Source organism: Triticum aestivum, chromosome 6D, assembly GCF_018294505.1.
Source record: "Triticum aestivum cultivar Chinese Spring chromosome 6D, IWGSC CS RefSeq v2.1, whole genome shotgun sequence".
Classification (NCBI taxonomy): domain Eukaryota; kingdom Viridiplantae; phylum Streptophyta; class Magnoliopsida; order Poales; family Poaceae; genus Triticum; species Triticum aestivum.
Window position 1 is genome coordinate 132,010,757 of NC_057811.1, and position 26,558 is coordinate 132,037,314.

The 26,558-nt window shown below is 45.0% G+C and overlaps 2 long non-coding RNA genes across 2 annotated transcripts; one reads left to right on the forward strand and one right to left on the reverse strand.

Annotated features, from left to right (window-relative positions):
- The first annotated feature begins 4,828 nt into the window (after positions 1 to 4,828).
- On the forward strand, positions 4,829 to 5,395 carry LOC123144094 (uncharacterized). Its single transcript, XR_006471264.1, has 2 exons — positions 4,829 to 4,903; positions 4,997 to 5,395. It is a non-coding gene; the product is annotated as an uncharacterized lncRNA (long non-coding RNA).
- A 558-nt stretch (positions 5,396 to 5,953) lies between these two features.
- Positions 5,954 to 7,620, reverse strand: LOC123144095 (uncharacterized). Its single transcript, XR_006471265.1, has 2 exons — positions 6,819 to 7,620; positions 5,954 to 6,212 (listed from the first exon to the last, which is right to left on the reverse strand). It is a non-coding gene; the product is annotated as an uncharacterized lncRNA (long non-coding RNA).
- Positions 7,621 to 26,558: the final 18,938 nt, after the last annotated feature.

The following is a 26,558-nucleotide window of genomic DNA, read 5'->3' on the forward strand; positions in this document are numbered from 1 at the left end:
TATTTTTATGCACAAAATGCACATTAATCTCAAAAAATGTCTTAAATATAGCTAACGATGCCTGAAATGCCCCAGAAAATCAAACCCGTGATATAATGGTGATTGCGTACCGTGAAAATTTTTATGAGGCCAAACGATGAAGTCACCGGCCACAGGAGTTTGAATTGACACATCTTCTTTTGGAAACCATGATCCTTCATGTGAGATGCTCCGATTTGGAAGGAGCGGTCATCAAAACTTGTGCCAAACTTTACCAAAAAAATTCCACGGGGTCGTGAGAGCACGCCACGGGCACACATCGATTTTGATGATGTCCGAACTCCATCTGAATTTCCTATAATTAAAATACCAACTAGGCCTACGCCAGTGGCCGCACCTCGTGGCCGAAATGAAACTTCTCCCCGCTTCTCAAACAAACGGATGAAACTCACAAAGCGACGCAAAAATGATCTATACACCTTCTTTGCTAGGCTGATAGTAAGGGGGTATCATATCTAGTATCATGCATGCCAACTAGGCAATTTTGATGAGCTGTCATAGAATTAAATGAAGAAATAGAGGGTTAAGTATCATATCATGAAACCGTCTCATAATAAATGCTATGTTACTATGTGTCATGCATGACAATATAAATAAAGTACTACATATGATACTAGTTACTCTATGATACTATGCATTGGACTAGCCACAGTGGGAGTAACTTCAGCAGTAACATCGAGTCCAAGTCAACAAATTTGCTTATGTGACAATGAGTTAATGAGGAGAGAGGTAGTTTGAGTACTTAGCTAGTTACTGTAATTAACATCACATGTCCCAATGCAATATGAGTCTATATATAGCCTAATAAATGAGGCTTTGCATGTTACCATACTTATGTTACTACCCATTATGAAAGTTAGTAATATAGTCTAGGGATATGTGTATGTTACTCTCCATTGTGGCTAGTCTTAGAGCAAGTACAATAGAGTGATTTAAGCAGGCTATAAGGAACAAAATAATATATATGTGCTTAATTATTAGTTGGAGGAAAGAGAACAGGAGAGAGAACAGAAGCGGGCTCTTGGTTAGTAGAGCCACCTGCAACACGAGACCCAAGACACTTTGTGAGGATGTAAGCTGGGCCAACTATTGATAAACTAGTATGCATTTAAAACTTATTATTGTACATGCCCACTAAGAGGTTGTCTATATATGACATGGCAACTTCTTATAGCCGACCGTTGGCTGTATTTTAACCATGCTCTTAGTGAGGTAGCTAGTATCATACTTCCTCCTTTCCGGTTTAGGCTGGTTGTAATGGTAGTATCATAAGCGGTATCATGCATGCCAACTAGACTTTCTGGATGATGTGGTACACAATTAAATGAGGAAAGAGAGGTTGTGGTATCATATCATGATACCGTATGATATTAAATGTTGTACTACTTTGTGTGATGCATGACAATTAATAAGGCAACCTAAGATACTAACTTAGAGCATCTCTAACAGCCGCGCCAAACAAGCGTCGCGCCGCAAAATTGCCCATTTTATCTCGCGCGCAACCGGTATAGTGGCTCCAGCGGGCGCGCAAAAACCGCGCGCGCGGCATATCTAGTTTAGCGCGTGGGCCGAAACTCCATCGCGTGCCACTTATCTGTTGCACCCGCTCCCGCGCGCTCGCTCGCAACTCGACCCCCCTCCAGCCACGGCGCCGCCGCCGCCCGCGCCACCCGGCGACCGTTCCGGCACTTCCCCGGCCTATCCCCGCGCCGCGGCGGCTTCCTCCGCCCCCTCTAGTCACCGCCGCCCCTCGCGCGCATCCGTCCTCCGACGAACAGCGCCCGCAAGGTTTTCGACAAAACGCATACAAGGTATGTATTGCTCAAACTTCATGAATTTGGTGCATGTTGATTGTAGTTTTTATAGCATAGTATTGAACATTGTAGATGAGTTCGTCGTATGATTCTTCCGAAGAAGAATTTGATATGGAAGAGGAGGAGGATCTTGCAATGATCCTAGCTATGCACATCAATAAAAAACCGAAGCACGGTGGTTCGGCAGAAAATTTGGAGGGATAGGATCGATGCCCACAACAGATTGATCAGGCATTATTTTGCGGAGAATCCCACATACCCCGAGTCGTATTTTCGTCGCCGGTTTAGGATGAGCACCGAGTTGTTCAGACGCATTGCAGAGAAACTAGCGAGCCATGACTGATTTTTTCAACAAAGGAGGAATGTCGCCGGAGAGCTCAGGCATAGCACCTTTCAGAAGGTGACAGCCGCTTTGCGTATGTTGGCATACGGTATCCCGGCTGATTTAGTTGATGATCACTTGGCTATGGGTGAGAGCCAAGCCATCATGTGTGCCAAGCGCTTCGTAGTCGGAATTGTGCAAGTGTTTGGCCAGGAGTATTTGAGATCTCCCAATGCTGAAGACGCCGCAAGGCTATTGGAGATGAACAAAGCTCGCGGCTTTCCTGGTATGCTTGGCTCAATAGATTGCATGCATTGGAGTTGGAAGAATTGTCCAAAGGCATGGCATGGGCAATTCCACGGCCAAAAAAAGGGTTCCACTATAATCCTTGAAGCGGTGGCCGATCAAGAGACTTGGATTTGGCATGCATCCTTTGGAATGCCTAGATCTTTAAATGACATCAATGTTGTCAACCGGTCACCACTGATGAATAAGATTGCAAATGGTGATTTGCCACCGATGCAGTTTGTAGCAAATGGTCGTACATACAACTATGGCTATTATCTAGCGGATGGCATCTATCCAAAGTGGCAAACCTTTGTGAAGCTGTTGAAAAAGCCGAAAGGTAAGAAAAAATCTTGATTTCCACAATGCTCAGGCAGCGGCTAGAAAAGATGTGGAGAGAGCTTTTGGGATTTTGCAAGCCCAATTTGCTATTGTGAGAGGACCGGCTAGATTTGGGATCAAAAAATGCTTTGGTACATCATGCACGCTTGTGTGATTATGCACAACATGATCATCGAGAATAAGCGTGGCCAAAATGTAGACTACTCTCAGTATGAGCTCTTGGGACATCCCGTGCGAGTGCGATGGAGGGCTGAAAGGGTGGCCCATTTTGTTGCCTCCTATCATGCCATTCGACGTCCCGCAGCGCATGATGATCTTCAGAAGGATCTCATTGAGGAGTGGTGGGCATGGAATGGACGACAAAGAGCATCATGATTTGTGCGTTCGATATTATATTGTTGAACTGTTTGTTGTGTTTATTGCACGATTTGTTGTATTGAACGATAAATTGTTTGTTTGAGTTGTAATAATAACGAAATTGAACTATTTATTGTTGATTATTTTGTTTGTGTTTGATCTTTTTGCTTCTGTTTTGGAATGCATATGTTATTTGTGCGAGAGTCGCGCGCGCTGCATTTTAGCGCGGCTGCTGCAGCCAGCACTGCCCGCCGCGCCAAACCAGGCAATGGGTGCACGGCAAACTAGTTTTTAGCGTGCGGCGCATTCGGCGGTTGTTGGAGATGCTCTTATGATACTATGCATTACGGAAGTAGTATATATATATATCATATACTAGTATACTAAGAATACTAGGCCCGTAAGGTTCCATTTTTCCGGGTTTTTTGGAATTTTTTACCTACACTGTTTGAGCGACACGTTACCTCCGTGGGCAGTACATCCTACAGCAACCTTCCTTTGTTTTCTCTTTAATATTTGTTTGACTGCGCGTCGCATGCATGTCTTGGTCCAGTTCACGGAGCTTTTCTGATGGCCTTCTAGATTTCCTGCGGTTGCTGCATGGGCCATGCATGCCGCCACGTCTGCCTCACACGTTGTTGACTGGCAGTTTACTGGTGGACACGTTGCCTTCTAGGCTTTTACCTTCTCTGTTGGGGCGACGCGTGTGCGTGAAAGTTTTCTGGGATGTGTTCGATTCCATTCTTCCTTTGCTTGGACTGGTCAAGCACATTTTGTTTATCGCTACTTCCTCCGTTCGGATTTACTCGGACGTTCTAGATACATCCATTTCTGCGACAAGTAATTCCGGACAGAGGAAGTACATAGGTGCGGTGGGCTCTCCTGAAAGGTTCTTCCTTAAAAATGCCAAAATATTAGGTTGACCGTGCGTGGCTCTTCTAGAGATGTATGGGCTGGTTTTGTTTTTAGTACCGCTGCATGGCTCATGCATGCATGTGGCCACATTGGCCTGTTGTATAGTTGTCTCTCTGTGTTATGGATGGACACGTTGTGTTCTTGGTCTTTCTGGTGGGTTCTTTTTTCATCTCCTTTTGCTTGTCTATAAGTAGCTCCTTGATATGTTGGTCCTTCATTCAGTTTCCACGTCCTTCCCTAGATTGGTCTTCTCAATTCAGTTTCCGCCTCACTGCCGCATCCATTCTCTCCAGGCTCTAGCACCATCTTGCCTCCGGCAGTTGGAGACAAAGCATCTGGTCATGGAAAGCCGCATCAGGTTGTTCGGTGCGGTGGTCATGGCGCACCATGCTGGGTCTACTTCACCATCGTCGTGCTCCGCCGCCGCCTACAGCCGACGCACCCGGTGAGGTCCGCGCATGGAGCACAGTAGCAAGCACAAGTTTGAGGCGAGGTATATCGCATCGGTCTCCTGCTGCTCACAGGCGAGGCCTCGGACGAGCGGCCAAATCCACGTGAGGTGGATGTTGCAGGCACGGCCATCTCCCCTTCCTTCATTCTTTTTCCCTCCAACTACCATGTTATCTTTACCATGTCTTCTTTCCTTGTAATATTGTTTTTTCACCCATGGAGATAGAGATGTTACCTCAGTTCGGCAACGAAGCCAGTGATTCGTATCCAATAATTTTCGTTAATACGGTAACAACTTATTTCAGTCCACCTGACGGAACGAGTTTGCATCTGATGATGTCAGAACTTACGGAAAGTTTCTAAAAGAAATTATGACATGGTATTTTTCTTCACTCTTGATTTGTTCCATTCGTATTATCTGCTCTGCCCTAGGTTCGTCCCCAATTATAAAATTTGGAGCCTCCCGCTGAAGGTCAAGGAGGTGGAAGCATGAACAATGCCCTCATCAAATCAACTTAATTGGATTCGAATCGAAGGATGACTTTCGAGAAAAGGTAGTACGCAACTTCATTTATATTATGCACTTGGCAGGGATATTCTCAAGGAATTGCAAGATGATGGGCTATACACTTCACATAGCCTGAGACCATGGTGAGTACATGGTCTTTTGACTTACTTTCTTTGTAGTTGTTTTACAAATTGAGGAGGGGTAGCAGATGGATGGCATTGCCATGCAGAACTACGGACTCTTCACTGGAATAAAAATAGGTGCGTGAGATGATAGATCGGGACAGACATGCATGCTCCAAGTTGTGAGCAGTTTTGTTTTGCAGAGAGATATTTATCCTGGAATGGAAATTTTTCTTATGAATATTTCTTAATGTGCCAGTTATGTGGTGTTTGGTCGGACGTGCGCATTTGCAGCACCATGGGGTACTCTTTGGCTGAAGTACATATTTTGTATCTTCTTTGGACCTAAATCAGACTGTTCAAGTGGTGTTTGCTCAGAACATGCAGGTGGAGCACCATGGGATGCTCTTTGGCTGAGGTACACATTTTATATCTTCTTTGGTTTGCCCGAAAGCAAGATGTTGGAAGAAAAGAAATATGCATCTTATGAACTAACCGAACAAGGCCTTAGAATTTTAATATCTTAGATATAATATTTGGGAAGGCGGTGTTTTTATTTTATGAAAAGAGTCTCATTACTTCAGGAGACAAATGATAGAATCGGCACTGTCATATATTATGGTGTGCTTTTACTCTACCTGGACTGTTTTTTAAGTGTAACTATGTATAATTTATGGCTAAATCACATCGGCAGGGAAGAACTATCTAGGACCGTTTAGACACTACCTAGAAGAGTGTTCTGTCTACAAAGGTACAGAGTTCAGACACTAGCTAGAAGAGTGTTCTGTCTACAAAGGTATAGAAAGACTAATAGTTCCATTTCTCATGTTGACAGTCAGCTACAAGAGTGTTTTGTCTCATTTCTCATTTGACATAATGAACTGTGAGTTTGCCAGCCAAATGTCATACACAAAGACATACAGTGTTAGTAGTAGCTGACAAAAATATGGATTTCCTTCCTCTGTCATGATGTGTGGTATAGTTTATTGCCGCCTGGTGGTGATAGTCAATTCCCCCTTGACACTATCTTATGTTAACCCTTATTTTCACCATATTTCCTTATGCAGAGCAAAAGAAGGAACAAATAATCAACACAAGCAAAAGAAACAAAATTAGGATTTGAAGGACTTATGAATGATCTGAATTGATGATCATTTTCTTTAAATAAAAAACACTACCAACAATTGAAGGGTTGCTTTAATCAAAATACCCTTATACGGTTAATTTAGTTCTTTCCAACAAATTGTGTTCATAATTACCATACAATTTCTATTGACTTTAAAATATGTGAGTGATTTATGAAGGCATGTTATATTCAACCTTAATATTAGTACTTAAATCTAATTTCTTTTCTTTAGACATTCATTGAAGCTATTATTTCCTTTCCCTTTGGATAAGCCAAGGACGCTTGCTACAACTAGAAGAAAGTTCAATGGATAAAAAATTATTCCCTCGGTAAAGAAATGTAAGAGTGTTTAATCATTAAAGTAGTTACCTAAATGCTCTTATATTTGTTTACGGAGGGAATATATATTGCCCAAGAAAACACATAAAACTCATCACCAGATCAACTTGCATCAGGCACGCACTACTGCCCAGAGTCAAAACTTCCCAAAACTTAGCCTGCACTGAATAGGAATTGAGCTAAGGCAAAAGCTACTCACCGATGCACCTCCTGCGGTCAGGGACAAAGAGCAAAACGAGTCTACAACTCCATGAGGAAGATGTTCAGCCGCCGTGCATCTAGCTACGCAGCAGGAAAGTCGCTGACGCTAGGCACACAGGATCAGACAGTGTCCTCGCACAGTCCACGGCGCTCCATCCCCCATCCACCTCCAGCTCCAAAATCACCTGCTCCCCCACAAGTCCTGCCGCGTCGACTACCACGCGTGGGCACCAGATCCGGCAGAGGTCGCCCTCGTGGGCTTCGGAAATCCCACCACCTCCGCATCAGCTGCGGAGCGGGCGGGCCAGCGCGGGCTCCGTTGCTGCAGCGACGGCCATGGCTGACCGCCTCCTTCCGTACGAGCCAGGATCTCCTCGAGATTGCACGCGAGGCACGCGGTCTTGGCTTCGGTCTCTGGGAGAGCTCAGTCTTTGGCGGTCAAGAGCACGAACGAGAAGCAGGGTGCCGGCCACCGGCGTGACCCGTGACTTCGGCAGATCGGGTCACGGGCGAGTGCAATTTGACAATTTTGACCTCGGGACGAAATCATTTCATAGAATGAACTGGGTGCGAAACTATTTCACTCGACTGACCCTTTTGTGTAGCGCCCGCCACGCCGGCGCCACACCCTACAGTGCAGCGCCTAGCGCGGCGGCGTTGCACTCCTGTCCATCGTGGCAGCCCCTGGGCCCGCACCCAGCAGTGCAGCGCCTCCGGGCTAGGCGCCACACATGTAATGTGCAGCGTCTAGCCGCTAGGCGCTACACTGTGACTTATCCAGCCACTTGGCAGGGTCCCCCTCCCCCACCCCGCCCCCCACACCACACACTCTCTACCCGATCTTTGCCCCCTCTCCCACTCTCTCCCCCTCTCAAATCCTCTCCCAAATCTTGCAAATTTGAAGAATTTGTCTGTGGATTTCGAAGTCAAACCCTCCCTCAAGGTAATAATCTCCGATCCCCTTGTTTTGATCCAAGTAAAGTTCTCCCATTGCTCATTTGTTGCTAGTTTGGGGCAACCCTAGTTTTGTTTGGATCTAGAGATTTGCATGGAGATGTGAGATGTTTGTTTGTCAATTTCTATGATTAGGCTTTGTTAGTATGCTAGGGTTATTCTTATGGGTGTTCTTATGTTGGTGCTAGGGTTAGGTTTAGGGCTAGGGTTATGGTTAGGGTTATGGTTAGGGTTAGGGTTGTTGTTCCATATATATATTAGGGTTTGTATTCCGTGTTAATCCATGGATTAGTACTCATGGAAGCAATGTTACCTTGTGTTCTTTGAATGCTTATAGGGATGGGAAGAACATATGTGTTTATTCATCATGGGGACAAAGACGCCTTTTTGAAAGGCAATAAAGAACCGGACCCGGATGAGCTTGACAAATTCCACTCTAAGTTCAACATTATAAAAAAATGACGATGACTAGTGCTTTTCACGCTTGCTGGCTCCTCCCCCCTCTTGACGCTTATCTTCTTCACCTTCTTAGGAAGAGGAACCCGCTCCGGCTCCGGCTCCGGCTCCGGTTCGTCCACGTCATCTACATAGTCATCCAAATAGTCATGCAAAGCCGCCATCCGCGAGGTGCCGACCGTCCTTTTGCCTCTTTGGGTGAAGTCTTCAGGTGTGTACTTGTTGATTCCCGTCCTAGGCTTCAACTCGTATGCAGACCGAGTCTGGTACCTCCCCACGGTCATATCATCAGCAACCTATGCATCAACAGAAGATATGGAAAGACCGTGTGTGAGGATATAGTTAGCAATGCATCAACAAATGGATATATATCGTCGTGACATACCTCTTGGGTGACCACACCCACGTCCTCATCCTCGAAAGGTTCATCATGGCCCTGCCCCGAAGCGGGATCTGATGGTGTCGCCGACCTAGACCGTTCTGGTGATACATACTCGGGGTCACGACAACCGAAAAGGTTTGATAGCCGCCTTAACTTTTGGCCCTGGCGCTGCAACATGTACAATTGAATGAGACATGGAACGTAGCAACAAATGTTAAGTGCTAGTTTGAAGGAGATGTGAACCTTAATGAGTGCTCGAAGTGCACCTTCCCCATCGCTTTTGCCAGCCGGGGTTGTTTTCAGAATAGTCTCGGTCTCATCAGCTGCTTTTTTGATCTGGGCACGCTATGAACAGAAACGGTATCAAAGTGTTAGGCAAGTGAAGATGTGAATAGTGCGAATGGAAAAGCAAAAAGGGCTAGCCACAAAGTTCATCATTGGAGCTGAAGGGATCACTGAGTTGCCTTTCCTGACTAATGCGTTGTACTGGTGCTGGGCTACCTCATCAAAAACGGTGGGTTCTTCCAGAATCTCCTCAGCATACGCCGGCTGGCATACCTCCACGCGGGTACTTGCAAGAAACCATGTGAGATAGTTGTTGAACGCGATCGGGCAGTGCTGACGAAGCTGGGCTCGTTTTCCAGCCCTTGCTTGCTCCACACTAAGAGCGAACTGCACGACATACTTCCTGTGATGCTTGGCCCAATCCTTGATCTTCCGCTGCTTTTTCCTATCCAACCTGCAAGTTAGAAATAGAGTATTAGCATCATCGAAACCGTCGAGAAGCTGTTAAGTGCTCAAGGTTAATTATATCTTACGCGTGTAGCAACTTGTCCGTGTCCTCCCACTCCGGCGGGTGTGGCTGGAACAAACCAAACTGGCGGAACACCCGATGTGGCAGGTGAAGCTCAACCGCCCAGTTGCATATCAGTGGGCACCGCATATGCCAGAGATCCCTATCCCTAGTGCACATCGGATTCAGCCTGAAATCTATAGGGTTACCAAAACTCTCTCCTTTTCCATACGGCTCCCATTCCACCTGCAAAATGGGATTGAATGCAAAATTGATATCGAGTTATGATACAAGCATGATAATCACTTATGCAATGTCGGTTCACCTGCTCAGGCGTGATCGCATCCAGCTTGCTCTTGTACAACTTGTACATTACCGAGGGATCATCCGTCGTCTCATTTAACACATCCCACTTGTAAGCCCAAGTGGGGAGCCGTAGTGGGTCGTCTTTATCGTCCCAATCCTCGTACTTCACGGTCTTCGGTCGTCCAATTGGCAAACGCTCCCAGCTCCATATGGAAAGTGCGAGCAGACAACCACCAATACCTCCAGTGTGCCTACAACAGGCTTCGTCCAACTGCACATAAAAGAAAACATGGTTAAATTTGCCGCAAGAGCGCATTGATAATGTATCAATGAAGTGAAAAGGAAACAACTTCATACCTGTCGATACAAGTAAGCCAGTGTCGCCGAACCCTAACTCCATTTGCTATCGAAGACGGTCAATGCCTTCAGCCACATCCATGGAGCATTCTTGCCTGTGCCATCAGCAAACATTGTCCTGGATATCACGTACCACATGTAGACACGAGCATATGTCTTCACCATGTCCTCATTAGCATCCTCAGGGCAATGACTGAAGTTCGATGATATCCACGTGAAAGTAGCGCCCGCTGCGACTCTTTCCTTCTTCTTATCTTCTGCTTCTGGTTCCCGAGGCTCCGGAGGAACCATACCGATAAGGGCATGCATCTGCGCGCGCCACCCATCAGAATCGGTGTTCATACATAAAGGATTGCCATCGATAGGAAGACCGGTGATCATAGCAATATCCTGCAGCGTCACGGTCATCTTCCCGGTCCGAAGATGGAAAGTGTGTGTCTCCGGCCTTCAATGATCAATAAGCGCGGTGAGTGCTGCAGCATTGTTGGGTGGCGTCGACCGGCGGACCAACTGAATGAAAGGGAGAAGTCATGCCTCCCTTACATACGGTGTGTACCGCTCATCATAGCGCATCCATCCAAGGCTGATCCCGTGAGACCGAAGCTTCAGAGGTGCAAGCTCCTACAAACAAACAAATCATAACATTACATATGGGGCATTTGTGTTTGAAAAAAAATACGAAATTCATAACACCGGCCACTTTCAGTATTACCCGCTGCTCCACCGACATAGCGTACGACCGGTGTTGTTTGTCCCAATGATCATTGAGAAGCCAAACCATCCTAACAATTTCAACAAAGCATTCTTGTCAACACGATTATCTTTTCAATTCAAAAAAACTAAAGTAGGCCTACTACATGCAAGATTCAAAGCATATGTATCCAAAGCATTTTTCTCAATACGAGTATAATTTCAGTACAAATAAACTAAATTAGGCCTACTTCATACAAATAACTTTTCCATAGAAATAACATGTCAATCTATGTATCCAAACTATATAAATAACATGTCAACCACATTCTAATCTAACAAGGTTCCTCAAATCTAATATATGCAAGATTCAAACAAAAGTTCCCCAAATCTAATACATGCAAGATTCAAACAAGGGTTCCCCAAATCTTCAAAATATCATATTTTCTATGGATAGAAAGAAGGGGATCGGAGGTTCTACGATGGATTGGTGAAGAAATGCACGGACCAAATCGTCGGATCGGAAGGATTTGGGAGAGGGGATTGAGAGGGGGAGTGGAGAGGGCCGCCGCCCTGTTCTGTTCTGTAACTGGCAATGGGGTGGGTGGGGGAGGAGAGGGCTGGCGCGGTTGCATCTAAGTCAATGTGCAACGCCCGAGGGCTAGGCGCTGCACATTACAGTGTGGCGCCTAGCTCAGAGGCGCTGCACTGCGGGATGCGGGGTCCAGGGCTGTCACGGTGGACAGATGTGCAACGCCCCAGAGCTAGGCGCTGCGCCGTAGGGTGTGGCGCCGGCGTGGCGGGCGCTACACAAAAGGGTCGGGGGTGTGAAATAGTTTTATGGGCAGTTCAGTCTGTGAATTGATTTTGTCAAGAGGTCAAAATTGTCAAATTTGCCCGGGCGAGCGGATGCAGCGGCGAGCACTAGCACGCAAGAGAGAGGACAGGGGAGTCGTGACCGGTCAATTCACTAGAGGAAATGATTTGGGGAAGATGTTCTGGATCCATCTCGTCCCCCCTCTCGCTCTCTCTCTCTCTTATATTGCGATGCGCTCAGCCTCAGAGTACAGCGGGCGCAACTAGCATACGATCATCACTTCGGGTGCAATCGTGCGTTCCAACTATGTGGACCCTTGGAGGAGAAATGAGCTGTCCATATTTAGCAGCTTGGCTTAGATATGTTCTCTCAAAGGAATTTGCGTACATGACATCCAGTGAAATATTGTTTAATTTACATGTGTTCGTCAATGTAGCAACTCTTATTTCTGATGAATCTGATCTAGCAAAGGTTTTTCTTTGTACATTTCTGCTTCAGGATTTGCAGCATAATCCGTTTTAACTACCATAATGTGAAATCACTATCGAGAACACGATAAATACACACATATGCAAAACGTACAACAATTCTGAAGAAGTCCATAAAAGCAAATTTCAAACAAATCAATGGAGCGCGGCGGCACGCCGCGCACTACTCGCTAGTATATCATATGCATGATACTTGTATATGATGCTTCCCATTACAACCAGCCTTATAGGGCTCAATTCAAAAATCACCAACTAAGGTAGATGGTGAGTGGTGGAATACTTTTTGTAGTTTGCAAAAACACCCAATTAATGCTTTTATTTTCCTCAAAAAATGTTTTCCAATATATTAATTGCAATATATGCATGCATATATAAAGTACATGCATTTATCAACTTTCTCTTAATACTTGCATGCAATGATTTAATGTACCTTGGAATCGGAACATGTGATGAGGAACAACCAAATTGAGGCTTATAAAATGGAAAAACTAAAATTTTGAGATAAGCCTATAAACCGGAAAGGAGGGAGTATATATGCATGATACTAGTATATGATCGGTAATACCTCCGTAATGCACGCATGCATAGTATTATAAGTTAGTATCTTAGGTTGCCTTATTAATTCTCATGCATGACACAAAGTAGTAGAATATTTAATATGATACGGTATCATGATATAATACCACACCCTCTCTTTCCTCATTTAACTGTGTGCCACATCATCCAAAAAGTCTAGTTGGCATGCATGATACTTATGATACTACCATTACAACCAGCCTAAACCGGAAAGGAGGGAGTATGATACTAGCTAGTCTATGATATACTAGCTACCTCACTAAGAGCATAGTTAATAATACAGCCAAGGGGGCGCCGGACATCGCCCGGGTTGGACCAACACTCAAAGGAGCACTGGACCGGGTTGTTGATTAAGAGTCCTCGGGTGCTAGCCGGTCCCTATGCAAGTTTTAGTTGTTATTAGGCAAATGGTAAAACCAAAGTTGGGCCTTGCTCGAAGAGTTTTATTCAAAGCGAACTGTCAAGGGGGGCCCATAAACCCCGACCGTGTTAGGAACGCAAAATCAAGGAACATAACACCGCTATGACGGAAACTATGGCGGCAAAAGTGGAACAAAACACCAGGCAAAAGGCCGAGCCTTTCACCCTTTATCAAGTATATATATGTGCACTAATTAAATAAGAGATATTGTGATATCCCATGATATCCATGTTCCAACATGGAACAACCTGCAACTTCACCTGCAACTAACAACGCTATAAGAGGGGCTGAGCAAAGCGGTAACATAGCCAAACAACGGTTTGCTGGGATGGTGAAAAGGTTAGAGGCTGTTTCACGGCATATTGGGAGGCTTGATAAACAAGTGGTGGGTAGCGCGACATAGCGATAGCATCGAGGCAACTAGCAAAGCAAAGATAGTAGTGGTATTTAGGATAACGGTCATCTTGCCTGAAATCCCGATAGGAAGAAGACCGAATCCATGAAGTAGACGAACCAACGTAGTCGAACAGATCCTCACAAACGCGGCATTACCGACAACTATCAAGAAGAGGAACAACCAGAAAGAAGCAAACAACATAGTGAACAACCATCACATAAACATGGCATGATGCACAATCAAGTATGATGCATGTCCGGTTTAATGAGGCATGGCATGGCAAAGTGCAACAAAGGATATTACAAATTAAGTGAAGCTCGAGTTGCATATTGGCGAAACACCACATTCAAGTATTTAGTTCGCTCTCATTTATGCTACTCATCAATATTAAATGTTGGTTAACATGGCAAGAAGGTGAGACATAAATAAACTACCTATCTAGGCAAGCTTAAATGAGGCTGGAAACAAGAAACAACAATTCCGGTAATCCCCACATGTCATTTAGCAATTTAATGCAAACACAATTTTAAAATTTTAAAATGTTGTTATTATGATGCGGATGACATATACAAGTTTTATGCAATTTTATGAAAATGTTGACATGAGCATGTTATGAAGCATTTGGTCACCATGGCGGAACGAAAGGGTGCCACAGCGACGAATCCGAAAATGATGCCATGGCAACATATCCGTTCCGGCAGCTCATGGAGATACCGGTGCAAAAGGACGGGAGCATGTCATGCAAGGATGGTAGGGTGATCCCGAATACCGGGTTCCCACGTGACAATGTCAAGGGAGACGAGGGATGCGCAAGCGACAATTCGGACACGATGCAAACACGGGCAACTCATACAACTCATGCATTCACTCACGGGCGTCGTCTCAGGGTTATACCTTCGAAGCGTGCATTTACGAAACGGATCAAGTTTGTGGTGGTACACGTCTCGAAGAGGGACTTAGACGCATCCAAGGTTTCCGGGGGCGGCGGGAGTGGAACTTGGCGAATCCGAGTTCTTCGGAGGTCGTCAAGGTCGTCATCGAACTTGGTCAAATACATGGCGTGGGTAGTCGTTCACTCGACGGCCTTTGGCAACGGTTGTCGCACACGTTTCATAGACGTTCGAGTCATCTGTAAAAGAACTTGGCGGTACATGTAGTCGAACTTGGCGCATCCGAAGGGTGCTTGGTGAATCCCCGTAGTCGTAGACGGGTCGTAGGGGAACTTGGTGTCCCGGGTCAAGGGTAGTGGTTCCCTTGGCGCTGTAGTCGTACATGGTGATGAACGTCGGGGTACTTGATGGTCTCGGTCTCCAAAGTGGTACAGGGAGAGATGCACGGCCGTGGTCATCTTCGGACCTGGGGCTCCATGATGGCGTCGTGGTGGTCTTGCAGCAACAGCAGCAGCAAGGGCGTCGGGCAGGGGATGGTCGCGGCAGAGGACGAAGCAGAGGAGCAGCAGCGCGAGGTCGGGCTTGCGGGAGGGCGGAGCGACGGGAACAGCGGCGGACGAGCTCCTCTTGGTCGCGGTGGTCCCCACGTCCGGCGGTCGGAAGCGGCGAGTCGCGAGGATGAGGTGGAGGCGCTCGGTCCTCGGGCACGAGCGGGAGACGGGTAGCTGCGGATGAAGACAGCTGCTGGAAGTCAAGGTCGTCGGCGGACTGGGTCGCCAGACGCGGGGACGCGGGGAGGAGGTTCGGCGACGACCAGTGCTGGGGCTCCGGCGAGCTCCGGCCAAAACGAAGGGGACGAGCAGTGCGGGGCTTCTGCTGGACGCGGAGGACGACGGTTGCGGGCGCAGGTGCTCGAGGAGCTCCTCTCCTCGGGCGCTCGGGCGACGGGGATTTGGCAAGGAGGGCGGTCGCGGCCTGGTGCTGCAGAGGGAGGCGCGCGGGTGGCTGAAAGGGGGTCGGGCGCGAGGTAGCGGCGCTGCGGGATCAAGAGGGAGAGAGTGAGAAGATGCTTGGATCCAAGGGACTTATTTTAGTCTGACTAAAAATAGTCTCTTTAAGAGGCTAAAGTTCCAAGCACCCCTGACTAAAGAGGGGCTAAACCTAGTCTTGAGACTAAATTTTTTTAGTCAGGGGTACCCCTACTAAAATGTGGATTAGTCCTCTCTCTCATCATTTAACTCCTCTCCTTTAACACATGCGAGTTATGGATTGGATGGTTTGGAGGATAATAAATGCTCATTAACTTGATTTTAGTTTCTTTAGTATTTGGATCCAAGCATGGGTGAGGCTAGCAAGTTTTAGTCCCACTACTTTTAGTCATGAGAGTAAAACGTATCCAAGCACCCTCTGAGATGGGGATCGGGACAAGCGAGGGAGATGGCGGCGCTGGAGGAAGGGGTCGAGGGAAAGAGAGGTGGGTCGATCGGCCTAGGGTTAAGGGCACCGACTGGGCCTTGGCCAAATTGGTCTGGTCGTGACTGTTGGGCCTCCTTCCTTCTCTTCTTTTGTTCCCCAAAACAGAAAATATCAAAGAAGAAAAGGAGAAGAAAGGAAGTGTTAGGGGTAGTGTTTGGGTACGGGGTTAATTTTCCCGGACTCATAAAAATGAGCTGGACCCAAGAAAGAATAGAAGTGAGCATGACTGAAAGGTTGCATTCAAACTCAATTGACTTAAATTCAAATGGTTTGAGTAGGAAGTGGTTGTTTGGAAAGGTCCAAAAATGTTGAGAAATTAGGAAAAGCCTCGATAAATGGGAAAAGATTTGTTGGCAAAGTTTGGAGGTGAAACTGAAGCAAAAAAGGTACGGAATTATTTTGCAAGTGTGTATATGGGTGATTCCAAAAAGTGGAATATTTATTAGCTCCCTAAATATCGAGAGGATATGTTATAAAGAGAAATCTCCATGTGAATTCCCTCGATTTAAATGGATCAAGGATCCATGCAATTTATTTGAGTTGCAAAGAGTTAGTGACATGATGCAATGCAAAATGATGCCATGATGAATGCGGCAAACAAATAAAAACACTCGACGATAAGGAAAATTATTAAGGGCGTCTCGAGCGTCGGTCCCGGGCTGTTACAGGAACCATCCCAGAATCGTGTTATTCTGGGTTTTTTTCTTCTACTCGTTTCAGGGGTTTTTCCGAGTGATTTCTGTTCTTTGTTTATTTTATCATTTTTCTTCTTAACCTTTATTTTTCTTTTTAAGCTTATTCAAAATTTTCAAATATTTATTCGGAATTTCAAAAAAATATCTTGTTTTCGAACATTGTCCACATTATTCAAACAATGTTCATAGTATCAAAATTTTGTTCACATATTCAACAATATACTTGATTTAAACTTTCCTTCACAATTCAAAAAGAATTGGTATTCCAATACTTGTTGAAATTTTCAAAATCTGTTCCAATTTCCAAAACTGTTCAGAATTTCAAAATTTGTGCATGTTTTCAAAAAAGGTTTGGAGTTTCCCAATTTTTGTTCAAGTTTTCAAAAAGTGTTTGCAATTTCACAAAACCGTTCGGAATAAGAAAAATAGTTGGTGTTTTTCAAAAAAAGTTTAGAGCTTCAAATTTTTTCGGGTTTCTAAAAATTGTTCATTTTTGCGAAAAATGGAATTTCTAAATATGTTTGTGTTCTCAAAAGTTATTCAAATTCGTGATTCTCGAAAATGTTCAAAATTTTAAAAGATGTTCCCATTTGCAATATTTATGCACAAATTGTTCATAAATTCAAAAATGTTCCTTTTTTGAAAAAAAATTCACATTCAAAACTTGTTCGTGTTTGTAAAAAATTATTCCCATTTTTCAAAAAAAAATCAGAAATTCAAAAACGAATGTTTATGTTTTGTTTTTCTTTCACAAATTCAAAAATTGTTTACATTTTTTAAAAACGTATTCATCTTTATCAAAATTGGTCTGGAGTTTATAATATGTTCATGCTTTTCAAAATTTGTCCACAACTTCAAAGTATATTCCTATTTTTAAAATTTGGTTACAAAACCGAAAATTTCTTCACATTTTTTGAAAACTCGTGTGTGTTTTCAAATATGTTCGGAGTGTTTTTGAAAAATATTCAGAATTTTCAAAAATGATTAAAAAGAAAAAATAATCCAATCTGCCGAAGTGGCTGGTTCTAAGGAATTTGCTTGTCTTTCCACAACGAACATGAATCACGTGCAGTGGTTAGCTTCCTTTGTCTACCAGAGCGCGATCGCGAGCTCGGATCCTAGCTGACGCGTTGTGTTTTTCTCAGATTTGTTACACCTCACGGCATGCATGGGCCGGCCCAGTCGGGGGAGTGCCCTGTGCGAAGCCTCGACATTCTGTCGCAGAATGCGGCAGATAGGAGGTCCCCATCGATTCTTCTTCCACGGCACATAGGAGGTCCCCCTCGATTCTTCTTTTATTTTCAGGAGATCACTTTGTTGGGGATTCCTATACGGCGCGTTGGTTACCCCCAAGCGTCCTGACAACCTAGAATTTTTCCTTTTATCGTAGATCCGTTTATTCAAAATAGTTTATCTTTTAAACCGTGCGTCTAAATCTCAAACCGTTTGAAGGAAATATGCCCTAGAGGCAATAATAAAGTTGTTCTTTATATTTCCTTATATCATGATAGATATCTATTATTCATGCTAGAATTGTATTAACCGGAAACTTGATACATGTGTGGATACAATGATACATAGACAATACACAGTGTCCCTAGTAAGCCTCCACTAGACTAGCTCGTTAATCAAAGATGGTTAAGTTTCCTAACCATAGACATGTGTTGTCATTTGATGGACAGGATCACATCATTCTCCTTAGGAGAATGATAGGAGAATGATGTGATCGACAAGACCCATTCGTTAGCTTAGCATAATGATCATTAAGTATTGCTACTGTTTTCTTCATGACTTATACATATTCCTTTGACTATGAGATTATGCAACTCTCGGATACTGGAGGAATACCTTGTGTGCTATCAAACGTCACAACGTAACTGGGTGATTATAAAGATGCTCTACAGGTATCTCCGAAGGTGTTTTGTTGGGTTGGCATAGATCGAGATTAGGATTTGTCACTCCGAGTATCGGAGAGGTATCTCTGGGCCCTCTCGGTAATGCACATCATAATAAGCCTTGCAAGCAGTGTGACTAATGAGTTAGTTGCGGATGATGCATTATGAAACGAGTAAAGAGACTTGCCGGTAATAGATTGAACTAGGTATGAAGATACCGACGATCGAATCTTGAGCAAGTAACATACCGATGACAAAGGGAATAACGTATGTTGTCATAACGGTTCGACCGATAAAGATCTTCGTAGAATATGTGGGAACCAATATGAGCATCCAGGTTCCGCTATTGGTTATTGACCGGAGAGGTGTCTCGGTCATGTCTACATAGTTCTCGAACCCGTAGGGTCCGCACGCTTAACGTTCGATGACGATTTGTATTATGAGTTATGTGATTTGGTGACCGAATGTTGTTTGGAGTACCGGATGAGATCACGGACATGACGAGGAGTCTCGAAATGGTCGAGAGGTAAAGATTGATATATTGGATGATAGTATTCGGAGACCAGAATGTTCTGGAATGTATCGGGTACATATCAAAGTACCGGGAAGGTTACCGGAACACCTCGGGGGAAGATATGGGCCATATGGGCCATAGGAGGGAGGCAAACCAGCCCACATAGGGGTAGCGCCCCCCCCCCCCGTCCCAAGGGAGGAGTCCGAATTGGACCAGGGGAGGGGCGGCGCCCCCCTTTCCTTCTCCCTCTCCCTCTCCTTCCCCCTTTCCCTCTCCGACGAAAGGAAGGGGGAGTCGAATCCTACTAGGAGCCCAAGTGGGACTCCTCCCACTTGGGGCGCGCCTAGGGCCGGCCTCCTCCCCTCTCCCTCCTTTATATACGGGGGTGAGGGCGCCTCTAAGACACACAATTGTTCCAAGACGTGTGCGGCGCCCCTCTCCACAGTTTACGCCTCTGTTCATATTCACATAGTGCTGAGGTGAAGCCCTGCGCGAATAACTTCACCATCACCGTCACCACGCCGTTGTGCTGACGGTACTCTCCCTCGACACTTTGCTGGATCAAGAGTTCGAGGGACATCATTGAGCTGAACGTGTGCAGAACTCGGAGGTGCCGTACGTTCGGTGCTTCATCGGTTGGATCGAGAAGACATTCGACTACATCAACCGCATTAAGCTAACGCTTCCGCTTTCGGTCTACGAGGGTACGTGGACACACTCTCCCCTTCTCGTTGCTATGCATCTCCTAGATAGATCTTGCGTGAGCGTAGGATTTTTTTTGAAATTGCATGATTCGTTCCTTAACAGTGGCGTCCAAGCTAGGTCTATGCGTAGATGATATGCACGAGTAGAACACAAAGAGTTATGGGCGGTGATAGTCATACTGCTTACCACCAATGTCTTATTTTGATTCGGCGGTATTGTTGGATGAAGCGGCCCGGACCAACCTTACATGACCACGTTCATGAGACCGGTTCCACCGACAGACATGCAACTAATTTTGCATAAAGGTGGCTGGCGGGTGTCTGTTTCTCCAACTTTAGTTGAATCGAATTTGACTACGGCCGATCCTTGTTGAAGGTTAAAACAACAAACTTGACGAAACACCGTTGTGGTTTTGATGCGTAGGTAAGAACGGTTCTTACTAGAAGCCCGTAGCAGCTGAAGGAAATATGCCCTAGAGGCAATAATAAAGTTGTTATTTATATTTCCTTGTATCATGATAAATGTTTATTATTCATGCTAGAATTGTCTTAACCGGAAACTTAGTACATGTGTGAATACATAGACAAAACAGAGTGTCCCTAGTATGCCTCTACTTGACTAGCTTGTTTATCAAAGATGGTCATGTTTCCTGACCACAGACATGTGTTGTCATTTGATGAACGGGATCACATCATTAGAAGAATGATGTGATGGACAAGACCCATCCGTTAGCTTGGCATAATGATCGTTTAGTTTTATTGGTATTGCTTTCTTCATGACTTATACATGTTCCTCTGACTATGAGATTATGCAACTCCCGAATACCGGAGGAACACCTTGTGTGCTATCAAACATCACAACGTAATTGGATGATTATAAAGATGCTCTACAGGTGTCACCGAAGGTGTTTGTTGGGTTGGCATAGATCAAGATTAGGATTTGTCACTCCGTGTATCAGAGAGGTATCTCTGGGCCCTCTCGGTAATGCACATCACTATAAGCCTTGCAAGCAATGTGACTAATGAGTTAGTTGCGGGATGATGCATTACGGAACGAGTAAAGAGACTTGTCGGTAACGAGATTGAACTACGTATTGAGATACCGACGATCGAATCTCGGGCAAGTAACATACCGATGACAAAGGGAACAACGTATGTTGTTATGCGGTTTGACTGATAAAGATCTTCGTAGAATATGTGGGAGCCAATATGAGCATCCAGGTTCCGTTATTGGTTATTTACCGGAGATGAGTCTCGGTCATGTCTACATAGTTCTCGAACCCGTAGGGTCCGCACGCTTAACGTTCGATGACGATCGGTATTATGAGTTTATGTGTTTTGATGTACCGAAGGTTGTTTGGAGTCCCGGATGTGATCACTGACATGACGAGGAGTCTCGAAATGGTCGAGACATAAAGATTGATATATTGGACGATGTTATTCGGACACCGGATGAGTTCCGGGGGTCACCGGATAAATATCGAAGTGCCGCAAGGTTGCTGAAAACCCCGGGGGAACTAATGGGCCAACATGGGCCTTGTGAGAGAGAGGAGGGGGCCCTAGGGCTGGCCGTGCCCCCCCTGAGGAGTCCGAATTGGACTAGGAGGGGGCGGTACCCCCTCTTTCCCTCTCCCTCTCTCCCTCTCCTTCCTTCCCCCTCTCTTCCCTTGTTGGAAACCTACTAGGAATAGGATTCCTAGTAGGAATCCGACTTGGGGCGCGCCCTATGAGGGCCGGCCGGCCTCCCCCTTGCTCCTTTATATACGGGGGCAGGGGACACCCTAGGACACACAAGTCAACAGTTGTTTTAGCCGTGTGTGGTGCCCCCCTCCACAGATTTCCACCTCGGTCATATCGTTGTAGTGCTTAGGCGAAGCCCTGCGTCGGTAACTTCATCATCACCGTCATCACGCCGTCGTGCTAACGAAACTCTCCCTCGGCCTCAGCTGGATCAAGAGTTCGTGGGACGTCACCGAGCTGAACGTGTGCAGATCGCGGAGGTGTCGTGCGTTCGGTACTTGATCGGTTGGATTGTGAAGACGTTCAACTACATAAACTGCGTTACTTAATGCTTCCGCTTCCGCTCTACGAGGGTACGTGGACACACTCTCCCCGCTCGTTGCTATGCATCTCCTAGATAGATCTTGCGTGATCGTAGGAAATTTTTTGAAATATTGTGTTCCCCAACAGTGGCATCCGAGCCAGGTCTATGCGTAGATGTTATATGCATGAGTAGAACACAAAGAGTTGTGGGCGATAATAGTCATACTGCTTACCAGCATGCCATACTTTGATTCGGCGGTATTGTTGGATGAAGCAGCTCAGACCGACATTACGCGTACGCTTACGCGAGACTGGTTATACCGACATGCTTCGCACATGGGTGGCTAGTGGGTGTGTGTTTCTCCAACTTTAGTTGAATCGAGTGTGACTACGCCCGGTCCTTGTTGAAGGTTAAAACAACACACTTGACGAAAAATCGTTGTGGTTTGATGCGTATGTAAGAGCGGTTCCTTCTAAGCCCGTAGCAGCCACGTAAAACTTGCAACAACAAAGTAGAGGACGTCTAACTTGTTTTTGCAGGGCATGTTGTGATGTGATATGGTCAAGACGTGATGATATAAATTGTTGTATGATATGATCATGTTTTAAAATAGAGTTATCGGCAACTGGCAGGAGCCATATGGTTGTCGCTTTATTGTATGCAATGCAATCGCCATGTAATTGCTTTACTTTATCACTAAGCGGTAGCGATAGTCATGATAGCAATAGTTGACGAGACGACAATGATGCTTCGATGGAGATCAAGGTGTCAAGCCGGTGACGATGGTGATCATGACGGTGCTTTGGAGATGGAGATCAAAGGCACAAGATGATGATGGCCATATCATATCACTTATATTGATTGTATGTGATGTTTATCCTTGATGCATCTTATTTTGCTTAGTTCGGCGGTAGCATTATAAGATGATCTCTCACTAAATTTCAAGGTATAAGTGTTCTCCCTGAGTATGCACCGTTGCGACAGTTCGTTATGCCGAGACACCACGTGATGATCGGATGTGATAAGCTCTACGTTCACATAAAACGGGTGCAAGCCAGTTTTGCACACGCAGAATACTCGGGTTAAACTTGACGAGGCTAGCATATGCAGATATGGCCTCGGAACACTGAGACCGAAAGGTCGAGCGTGAATCATATAGTAGATATGATCAACATAGTGATGTTCACCATTGAAAACTACTCCATCTCACGTGATGATCGGACATGGTTTAGTTGATTTGGATCACGTAATCACTTAGATGATTAGAGGCATGTCTATCTAAGTGGGAGTTCTTAAGTAATATGATTAATTGAACTTTAATTTATCATGAACTTAGTCCTGATAGTATTTGCATAACTATGTTGTAATAGCTCGCGATGTAGCTCCCAGTTTATTTTTGATATGTTCCTAGAGAAAAATAAGTTGAAAGATGATAGTAGCAATGATGCAGATTTGGTCCGTGATCTGAGGATTATCCTCATTGCTGCATGATACGTCCATTTTGCATCATGCTTTTATATCGATATTTATTGCATTATGGTCTGTTATTACACATTATGTCACAGTACTTATGCCTATTCTCTCTTATTTTACAAGGTTTACACGAAGAGGGAGAATGCCGGCAGCTGGAATTCTGGGCTGGAAAAGGAGCAAATATTAGAGACCTATTCTGCACAACTTCAGAAGTCCTGAAACTCCAAGAAAGTCAGTTTTGGAATATATTAAAAATATTGGGCGAAGAAAGCACCAGAGGGGGGCCACACCTTGTCCGCGAGGGTGGGGGGCGCGCCCCCTGCCTCGTGGGCCCCCTGGCAGGCCTCCGGTGCCCATCTTTTGCTATATGAAGTCTTTTGCCCTGGAAAAAATCAGAAGGAAGCTTTCGGGATGAAGCGACGCCGTCTCGAGGCGGAACCTGGCGAAACCAATCTAGGGCTCCGGCGGAGCTGTTATGCCAGGGAAACATCCCTCCGGGAGGGGGAAATCATCACCACCATCATCACCATCGATCCTCTCATTGGGAGGGGGTCAATCTCCATCAACATCTTCACCAGCACCATCTCCTCTCAAACCCTAGTTCATCTCTTGTATCCAATCTTTGTCCCAAAACCTCAGATTGGTACCTGTGGGTTGCTAGTAGTGTTGATTACTCCTTATAGTTGATGCTAGTTGGTTTATTTGGTGGAAGATCATATGTTCAGATCCTTTATGCATATTAATACCCCTCTAATTATGAACGTGAATATGATTTGTGAGTAGTTACGTTTGTTCCTGAGGACATGGGAGAAGTCTTGCTATAAGTAGTTTTGTGAGTAGTAACGAACACGAATCATATGAGCGTGATGAAAACTAGCATGACGATAATTCCCATGTGTCCTCGGGAGCGCTTTTCTCTATATAAGAGTTCGTCCAGGCTTGTCCTTTGCTATAAAAAGGATTGGGCCACCTTGCCGCACCTTGTTTACTTTTGTTACTTGTTACCCGTTGCAAATTACCTTATCACAAAACTAGCTGTTACCGATAATTTCAGTGCTTGCAGAGAATACCTTACTGAAAACCGCTTGTCATTTCCTTCTGCTCCTCGTTGGGTTCGACACTCTTACTTATCGAAAGGACTACGATAGATCCCCTATACTTGTGGGTCATCACTGCACAAGAATTATGTCCTTGATGCACCACTAGGTGACAGACCTATTGCAGGAGCAGATGCAGACATTATGAACGTTTGACAAAGCTCGGTATGATGACTACTTGATAGTTTAGTGCACCATGCTTTACGGCTTAGAACCGGGACTTCAAAAATGTTTTAAATGACATGGAGCATATAAGATGTTCCAAGAGTTGAAATTGGTATTTCAGACTCATTGATACGTCTTCGTCGTATCTATAATTTTTGATTATTCCATGCCAATATTATTCAACTTTCATATACTTTTGGCAATTTTTTATACTATTTTTTGGGACTAACATATTGATCCAGTGCCCAGTGCCAGTTACTGTTTGTTGCATGTTTTATGTTTCGCAGAAACCCAATATCAAACGGAGTCCAAACGGGATAAAAATGGACGGAGAATTATTTTGGAATATTTGTGATTTTTGGGAAGTAAAATCAACGCGAGACGATGCCCGAGGGTGCCACAAGGCAGGGGGCGCGCCGCAGGGAGGCAGGCGCGCCCTGGACCCTCGTGGGCACCCCGTAAGGCGGTTGACGCTCTTCTTTTGCCGCAAGAAAGCTAATTTTATGAGAAAAATCTGGGCGAAAGATTCACCCCAATCGGAGTTACGGATCTCCGGATATAAAAGAAACGGTGAAGGGGCAGAATCTGAGAACGCAGAAACAAAGAGAGACAGATCCAATCTCGGAGGGTCTCTCGCCCCTCCCACGCCATGGGAGCCAAGGACCAGAGGGGAAACCCTTCTCCCATCTAGGGAGAAGGTCAAGGAAGAAGAAGAAGAAGGGGGGCTCTCTCCCCCTTGCTTCCGGTGGCGCAGGAACGCCGCTGGAGGCCATCATCATCACCGCGATCTACACCAACACCACCGCCATCTTCACCAACATCTCCATCACCTTCCCCCCTCTATCTACAGCGGTCCACTCTCCCGCAACCCGCTGTACCCTCTACTTGAACATGGTGCTTTATGCTTCATATTATTATCCAATGATGTGTTGCCATCCTATGATGTCTGAGTAGATTTTCATTGTCCTATTGGTGGTTGATGAATTGGTATGATTGATTTAATTTGCTTTTGGTTATGTTGTTGTCCTTTGGTGCCCATCATATGAGCACGCGCGTGGATCACACCATAGGGTTAGTTGTATGTTGATAGGACTATGTATTGGAGGGCAAGAGTGACAGAAGCTTCTACCTAGCATAGAAATTGATGCATACGGGATTGAAGGGGGACCAATATATATTAATGCTATGGTTGGGTTTTACCTTAATGAATGTTAGTATTTGCGGATGCTTGCTAATAGTTCCAATCATAAGTGCATAGAATTCCAAGTCAGGGATGACATGCTAGCAGTGGCCTCTCCCACATAAAACTTGCTATCGGTCTAGTAAAGTAGTCAATTGCTTAGGGACAATTCCACAACTCCTACCACCACTTTTCCACACTCGCTAGATTTAATTTATTGCTTCTTTATCTAAACAGCCCCTAGTTTATATTTACGCATTCTTTATTATCTTGCAAACCTATCCAACAACACCTACAAAGTACTTCTAGTTTCATACTTGTTCTAGGTAAAGCGAACACTAAGCGTGCGTAGAGTCGTATCAATGGCAGATAGGACTTGAGAGAATATTTGTTCTACCTTTAGCTCCTCATTGGGTTTGACACTCTTACTTATCGAAAGAGGCTACAATTGATCCCGTATACTTGCGGGTTATCAAGACCTTTTTCTGGCGCCGTTGCCGGGGAGTCATAGCGTGGGGTGAATATTCTCGTGTGTGCTTGTTTGCTTTATCACTAAGTAATTTTTATTTGCTAATCTAAGTTGTTTTCTATCTTTAGTTATGGATATGGAACACGAAATATCAAAAAAAAAATAGTGGTACTTGCTACTCATGGAGATGGGGAACCTCCTAAAACCCTCGATGCTTATTATGTGAAAGATGTTATGTACTACTATGATAATCCTGAGAAAACCCCATTCAACTTTATAATGGGAGACACATTGGATCAACGTGAATACTTTAGGGATTATCGCTTGACACAAAAAGGGAAACTATTATGGGATCAAATTAATATGTTGCGTTGGTATGCTCGGGATCTATGCTTGAGATATGATTATAATTGTTGCTCTAGGATGAAGGCTCCACACCTTCCCTTTTCATGAAAATTTAATGATAATGAAACCTTAGCTTCTTATGCTAATAGTATAT